Source organism: Triticum aestivum, unplaced genomic scaffold (assembly GCF_018294505.1).
Source record: "Triticum aestivum cultivar Chinese Spring unplaced genomic scaffold, IWGSC CS RefSeq v2.1 scaffold2946, whole genome shotgun sequence".
In the NCBI taxonomy this organism is placed as follows: Eukaryota; Viridiplantae; Streptophyta; class Magnoliopsida; order Poales; family Poaceae; genus Triticum; species Triticum aestivum.
Genome location: NW_025229250.1, coordinates 9,008 through 17,378, shown reverse-complemented (window position 1 = coordinate 17,378; position 8,371 = coordinate 9,008). Strand labels below are relative to the sequence as shown.

Genomic DNA, 8,371 nt, shown 5'->3' with positions numbered 1-8,371 from the left:
AGTGGTGCGTCAGATAGCTGAGAGGGGAAAGAGATATTCCATCCGCTCGATAATGCAGTGCATGTAATTTTTTAGAAGTCAAACTTTGGAAACTTTGATCAGGTTTACACAAATGTTATTTATATCTTCAATACCAAAGATACATCATACGAAACTACATCTCATGGTGAATCTAATGGTATATGTTTGCCGTTCCAAATGTAATTGTTTTTCTCCACGTACATGGTCAAACTTTGTGATGTTTGACTTTTCAATAAATCAATATGCTATGGACCGAGGAGAGTGCCTAAGTCGAGAGGGATCAAGTGCGTGTGAAGGAGAATGAGTAAGTGTGCAAAAAGAGTATGTGTGAAAGAGAAAGTGACAACAAACGATAAATTAGAGAGAGAGTGTGTTTTTTCGTTTCTTAGGCGAACATATCACGCATGCTTCTCCGAGATAGAAAACCGAGGCGAGGAGATACACGAAGATAGCTAGTGTGTGATTGTTTGCAACGGAGAGAGATACCCCTATAGCACATGTCCAATAGAGGTCTTTCCAACAAGGAACAAAGGTCGAGAGGGACACATGGAGAACATGGACGCATGGGGAGGGCGAGAGGGTGTGTTTGTGATAGAGAGACCCCCTCGAGATCGTGAGGGGACTATATGGGTGGGAGATCGAGGGAGGTGCGTGCGCGATAGAAAGATGCCCCGAGAGAAATCGAGATAGACCATGCACATGTTTGTGATGGAGACTAAGATTAGCTAGTCATATACATATAGGGGGGCCTGCGTGTGCCTACAATTGAGTGAGAGACCATCATACTTGGCTAGCTAGGCATGAGATTGTGTGTGTGCGTGTGAGATGGAGAGAGAACGAGGGAGAGAGATAGAGTTTTAGATGGGCCTATCGAGTGCGAGTGAGATATGCATGTGTATGTGTGACCCAGGTAGATGGAGAGTTTGAGAGAGAGGGGGAAGAGCTCCGAGACGACAAAGTTGTGCGTGAGAGAGTTACGGGCAATGAGCCAAGGAATTTGTGTGCGTACGATGAGTGCACCCAAGATATCTAGCTTGGACTAGAGAATCATACATAGTGTGCGAGAGACCTATAGATGGAGTATATATGCATGCGAACTAGAAAGACCCCCCCCCCCCACGCACACACACAAAGAGAGAGAGAGAGATGGAGAGAAAGAGAGAGGACCAACAAGGTTTGTGTGTTGGATGCGTGCGACATAATTGAAGATTGTCAGAGAGAGAGAGAGAGCAGGAGTTCGGGAGAGGGGGAGGTCGCGTTTTATGCATCAAAGATTGACATAAACCATGTTTCGATATAAACTTGCATTCAAATATTTAAATTGGAGAACATGTTGTCTGCAATCCACACATGAACGGATATATGCGTATATCAAACAAGTTCATTAATTTGACTTTCAACATGTTCATGGAGTACAATAATACTGTACAACATGCTATTCGATTGAGGTGTTCAATTTTGGATTTAGTTCACTATTTTGACCTGGTGAACAAGCTATTTCATTGAATCGAGATATTTCATTTTGGGCTTGATTCCCGTTTTTGAGTGGGTCAACTATTTGTCATATAGTAAATCGCTAGCAACGAGCATGTAAAAACACATTACTCCCGAGCATCATCTCTCCATCTAAAAAAGAAGTGGCAAGCTAATATTTCTAAATTTGATTCGAATCGACTTGGTAAGGTAGACGTGGATGCTCGTTCTCCCAAATTTTGAACGAACCATTAAACATCTTCTACTCGGTGGAATTCGCCCAAGCAAATAAATGGGAGACGCGAAATTACTGTCCTATGTGGGAGACGCATTAATTGTCCCGTTGTGCATCGAGGATAGGTTCGTAACTTCATCCAAGCGCACCTTCTCCTCGGCCGAAATGACATGTGCCGAATAATTCATAAACCATGGTCCGCAAAACATGCTCTCCTCACCCGAAATAGCTTGCGCCCTCTATTTCAAAACACGGTCTCCTCGCCCGAAATCGCTCGTGTCCACTATATTTCAAAACACACCCTCCTCGCCCGAAATCGCTCCCGCCCACTATTTGGGGAGAAGCAAAGTTACTCTACTATCCCCGACCCTCAGTACACAGACCCAAGCCGAGAAGCCTAAAGGTAGGGGTAGAACTGTAACTCCCCCTCACATTTCAAACAAATGCGTCTGTAAAACATGGTTCCACTCCCCTCCCAATCCCCCCCATTCATACCTCGTGGGCGCCAAATCACCTTCTCCCCGGAAGCTCCCTTCTCCCGAGCCGCGAAACCTCAGCCCCTCCTCCATGGCACCCCCTGTGGGTGTCAAAACCAGCGGATCTCAGGTAGGGGGTCCCAAACTGTGCGTCTAAGGCGGATGGTAACAGGAGGCGGGGGACACAATGTTTACCTAGGTTCGGGCCCTCTCGATGGAGGTAATACCCTACTTCCTGCTTGATTGATCTTGATGATATGAGTATTACAAGAGTTGATCTACCACGAGATCGTAGAGGCTAAACCCTAGAAGCTAGCCTATGATTATGATTGTGTATATCTCTATTGACTAGCCTGGCCTCGGTTTATATAATGCACCAGAGGCCTAGGATAACAAGAGTCCTAGCCGAATACGCCGGTGGGGAGGAGTCCTTGTCTTGATCACCAAGTCTTGTGGAATCTTCCTTGTATGCGGCAGCTGTCCGAACTGGCTCATGAGTATACGGCCATGGGGGTCCTCGGCCCAATCCAACTGATCGGGAGACGACATGATGAGTACCCCCTAGTCCAGGACACCGTCAGTAGCCCCCTGAACCGGTCTTCAAGTTGGCGACTCTCGTCGATTCTTCCAAACTGTTCTTCATCTTCGGTTGTCGGTCTTGAAAACTGGTTCAACAAATCTTCTCATCTTCGGTCTTGAGGATCACCGAAGTGCATCCGACGAGTTTACACGTCGGGTATCCAAGGAGCCCCTTTAAGTTCCCGGCCTTTATCAATGCCTTGTTATTTTTATGGCACACCTCGGGTTTGAAGTTGTTCCCGGGCGGCAGTGTCCTCTTGCGTCCAAGCCCCAACGCCGGACTGTATTCGAGGTATCTTTTGCAGCCGGGTACCAACGCCGGGCTGTATCCGAGCTCCAACGTCGGACTATATCCAAGCTCCAATGCCCGACTGTATCCAAGCTCCAACGCCGGACTATGTCCGAGCTCCAACGTTGGACTGTATCCGAGGTGTCATAGATCACCTTGGTTCTAAAAAGTTGAAGGAGTTTAGCCGAGCTCAATGCCGGAAATGCCCTCTATGGAGCCAGCCACTGGCGCCCGAGCTTTATGCCAGACTGCTTCCGAGGTGGTGCACCACCCGACAGCAGGCTGATTTTTTGTTAATATTTTGATTGGTGCAATTTATTCTCTGCCGAGATATATAGCCAGTATATGTATATCCAGTAGCCCTCAAGGTGTGTGTTGGTCTAAAATCCGAGATGCACCTGAAGGAAAATATGAAACCGCTGATCCTAGTAGCTTCTGAGACTCAGGTCGTGAAATCGGCCTGAGGATCAACTCCTAGCTCGGCAGCATACATAGGAATAAAAACGCAGTGTAATATATTAGAGATAATAGTGATCGGCAAACGGGCCCCTGAGAGAGGGTTGTGAGAAGTCACTGCAATATACTAGCTTGATGCCGGATAGGTCCATATGGTACCTATTATTGTCCGAAGACGCGTATGCGCATAGTTCGGTCAAGCCGAACACTGAGCACTTTGAATTCTCTGCATTGAATAAGCAATGTAGTAGCCCCCAAGACACTGGTCGGGTGGCAACACCAAATCAGGGGATCGATGTGCCCCTTTAATATTGATAAATAATGAGCACGAAGCCTAGTAGCCCCCGAGCCTTAATGTGGGCACGGGTGGCCGAATTAAGGATCGATATCCAGAGTAAAATCACAGATTATGTGTAATGATTCTATGTGTCCAAGTACTTTACATCATTATTTTGACTCCATTGCGACCGTTTATCAGTTGAAAGTGGCCCATCGTCGGCTTCTACCCCTTGGTAGATACTACGCAGGGTGTTTCCGCACTAACAAAACAACCCTTAGCCGACGTCTCGGTGCCCGGAGGCGGTTGTGTTAGCAGAAATGAGGCAGTCAGATATGCGGGCTTTATAACTTTCACTTAGTCATAGGAGCTTAAAGTTGGAAGGCCAGTTACTAGCCTCCGATTAGTGTTCGGCGATAGTCGAGGTCAAGCCGTAAACACTTCGGCCAATATTATGAATGGCCCGTCATTTAACACAGTCATCGGATCGCTGACCAATTTATGCTTATTGTGACAGTCAGTTTTCGGCTTTCTCCACTGAGGCGCTTAACCATGCTAGCTGGAAGCCACTACAAGAAATATGTCAACTAGTGACCTTCTGGCAGTGACCCTGGAAGAATTGGTCATAGATCTATGACCATTTGAGACCAATTGGTCAAAAGCTGTTTGGGGGGCTCCAAACCCTAAACCATTGCGACCATTTTGGTCAAAAAGGTCATAATTTCCTTACATGAAATGGTCATAAAGCAAACAGCGCTAGTCCGCTGCCTTATTTCTAGTTGTTAACGACCAATATAGATGGTCATAGCCTTGTAAATTGTGGTGGGTTGCGATGACTAGGCGCCATCTCATCAGTTTTGCCTATGTGTCATGTCCATGTGTCAATTTTTGCCCTAGGTTGTGAAGCAACCTATATTTCTGTTATTCCAAAAATTCCCAAAAAATTCTCATAAATTGTTTGCATCATATCTTCATCAAATATGTCAAAAACCTTCCTTGCCTAGTTCAAAAATAATTCAACAATATTCATTTTCCTATTCTGTTCAAAGCAGCACTTTGTGAAGGAAGTACCACTTTGGCATGTCCAAATAGTATCCATTTTCTACAGTGCTTTCCTATGCCCAAATAACCATCCTTCACCAAATGCCAGCTCAATCCATTCATTATTTTGAGCCCAGCTTCAACATTCGTATTTATGTCCAGTGTGGTACTTTGCAAAGCAAGTACCACCTAGGATCCTCCTTTTGAGCTAAAAATTTGTGAAGACGGTCTTCTTAGTAACTGATCATCCTCAGCCAAAACTCACGCCATTAGCCATGTACATTTCCCGTACCGCTAATCAAACACTTGGCTGCTAATTCATGTTTGAGCATCGATCGGTCTCCTCGTGAAAATCTTATGTTGTAATTTTCTTCCTAGCACCTACCTGGGGAGTGCCCAGCCCACTAGACATGCCTAGGCCGCCCAGAACACATGGCAACGCCACGGTCACGCGGTGACCACGCGGCGGGCATGCGAGTTTACGCGCTCTAGAGTTGGGGCCCTCGGCCACTGCCCAAACCTCGACGTATCGCCACCAAACCATGTATTTATGATTAAATAGGTACTTATGTACCTAGAAATGATTTTTGGAAAAAATAAATAGCAAACTATGAGGCAGCTGCAGTTCAAATTTGACCCGCTTTCAACTGAATCGGCGGAAATTTGTCTTTTTCACGAGAGGTGGATCAAAACTTTTTACACCCAACCATTTTGTCAATTGTGCATTAAATATGTCCTAGTATTTTAGAAAATTTATTTGGTCCAATTTTGCAACAATTATTTGGGAGGTCCTTCACAAAAAACCTCCTTTTCGGCACTCGAAAAATGGAAAATGGTTTTTTCGTCCAAAGAAAAACTTCCTTAGGCAACATTGTTTGCCATTCCAATATGCATCCTTGTGCACAATATGAGATCATTTGAACAAACTATGCCATGGATGTGGCCATAAGATTGATCATTTGGCTTGAAAGCCATTGATCTCCACATGTGATAGCTCGTTTCTGAGAACACTTTTTTAAAATAATTGTCGTATTACAAGTTTGTTATTTTTCCTGGGAACTTGGACACATATAATGACACAATGCGAAGCTTTCCCAATTTTTTGATTTTTTTTGAATTTTTTATGCCCGTTTCAAAATGCGGTCAAAACGGCGGGAATGACCGTTCCTAGCTAGTTGTTGAATCTTGGAATTTTGTTGGTGTTTCTCTGATTAAATAGGCACTTATGTACCTAGAAATGATTTTTGTAAAAAATAAAGAGCAAACTATGAGGCAGTTGCAGTTCAAAATTGACCCGCTTCCAACTGAATCGGCGGAAATTTGTCTTTTTCACCAGAGGTGGATCAAAACTTTTTACACCCAACCATTTGGTCAATTGTGCATTAAATATGTCCTAGTATTTTAGAAAATTTATTTGGTCCAATTTTGCAACAATTATTTGGGAGGTCCTTCACAAAAAAACCTCCTTTTGGGCACTCGAAAAATGGAAAATGGTTTTTTCGTCCAAAGAAAATGAAAACTTCCTTAGGCAACATTGTTTGCCATTCCAGTATGCACCCTTGTGCACAATATGAGATCATTTGAACAAACTATGCCATGAATGTGGCCATAAGATTGATCATTTGGCTTGAAAGCCATTGATCTCCACACGTGATAGCTCGTTTCTGAGAACACTTTTTAAAATAATTGCCGTATTACAAGTTTGTTATTTTTCCTGGGAACTTGGCCCCATATAATGACACAATGCGAAGGTTTCCCAATTTTTTGATTTTTTTGAATTTTTTAAGCCCGTTTCAAAATGCGGTCAAAACGGCGGGAATGACCGTTCCTAGCTAGTGGTTGAATCTTAGAATTTTTTGGTCTCTGATTAAATAGGTACTTATGTACCTAGAAATGATTTTTGGCAAAAATAAAGAACAAACTATAAGGCAGCTGCAGTTCAAATTTGACCCGTTTCCACCTGAATCGGCGGAAATTTGTCTTTTTACCAGAGGTGGATCAAAACATTTTACACCCAACCATTTGGTCAATTGTGCATTAAATATGTCCTAGTATTTTAGAAAATTTATTTGGTACAATTTTGCAACAAATATATTATAGGTCCTTCACAAAAAAACTTATTTTGGGCACTCGAAAAATGATTAAAATAGCTAGAAAGGTAAAAATGCATGCAAATTGGTGATCATCCAAAAAATGTGGTCTAACTTCAGAGAAAAATTTAGTTCTGCCGTTTTGCAAAATATTTTTGATAACTGCTTCACAAAACACCCATAGTTTTAGTACTTAGAAACTATATTAAACCATAAATTTTCTGAGCCAATCAGGGCTCATCCGACGGTTCACCCCCCCTTAGCCGATCTGAACCGTCCATTCTAGCCGATCTGAACCGTCCACCTCTCAGCAGCCTAATCCAAACCCTAGCAGCCCGCGCCCGCCTCTCTCTCCCCCTCTCCGCCGCTTCTCTCTTTCCCCTTCTCCCCGATCCAGATCCAGCCCGTGCCCCGTCCTCCGCCGCCGCCCCGTCTCCCGCCGCAGCCACGACGTCAGATCCCTCCGCCCGCTCGCGCCACCCACCTTCGGATCCCTCCGCCCGCTCGCGCCCTTGCTCCCTCTCCGCCTGCGGGGCCGCGCCCCTCGCGCTGCTCCCTGACGATGCGCCGAGGAGAGGGAGAGGAGATGGATGTGGTGAAGGCGGCGCAGCTGTCGGGGCGGACGCTGGAGATGGTGGTGGTGTACCGCTGGTGGTGCTCAGCATCGTCGACCAGTACAATCGCGTCGCCCGCGACACCAGGAAGCGCGTCGTCGGCGTGCTCCTCGGCACCTCCTCCCGCGGCATCATCGACGTCACCAACTCCTACACCGGTAAGCAAACGACCGAACCCCGCATCTTCCCTGCTAGGGTTTGCGCCGTCCAGGTCCCCGGACTGTTTTCGGGGGAACCGTGCCTCTGGCGGGGCCTAGGGTTCGCGAAACCCACCCTGGCTATAGCTGCTGCTAGATCCGCTGGCGCGAAACCCTTGCGTGATTAGATCTGTAGAGCTATTTATTACGGTGGTGGCTTGCTGAATTTGTGAATTGCGTCAGGGTGTGATCTTGCAGTGCCGTTTCAGGAGGATGACAAGGACCCAAGGATCTGGTTCCTCGACCATAATTACCATGAGTCTATGTTCTCCATGTTCAAGAGGATCAACGGTATGCTGTTTTAGAATTTTTATTAGATATGCTTGGACTTGCCATGTGTAGTTGTTTCTGTTGAATACTGAGGAGCTGTTTCGGATGCAGCCAAGGAGCATGTCGTTGGCTGGTACAGCACTGGTCCAAAACTGAAGGAGAACGACTTGGATGTTCATGCATTGTTTACCAAGTATGATTCTGCTCTACAACCATTTATCCTGTAGTAATTTAGAAGCTCTTCTCAGTTTGTACACAATTATTCGGTACAATTACTTGCAACTTATACATACGAACCAATGTTGGAATGCAAGCGTGAACTCTTCATGGAGGCTAGCTGTTCATGGAGGCAA

General features: G+C 45.4%; 1 pseudogene; it reads left to right on the top strand.

Moving 5' to 3' along the window:
* The first annotated feature begins 7,523 nt into the window (after positions 1 to 7,523).
* On the top strand, positions 7,524 to 8,245 carry LOC123174942 (26S proteasome non-ATPase regulatory subunit 7 homolog A-like; annotated as a pseudogene).
* The last annotated feature ends 126 nt before the right edge of the window (positions 8,246 to 8,371 follow it).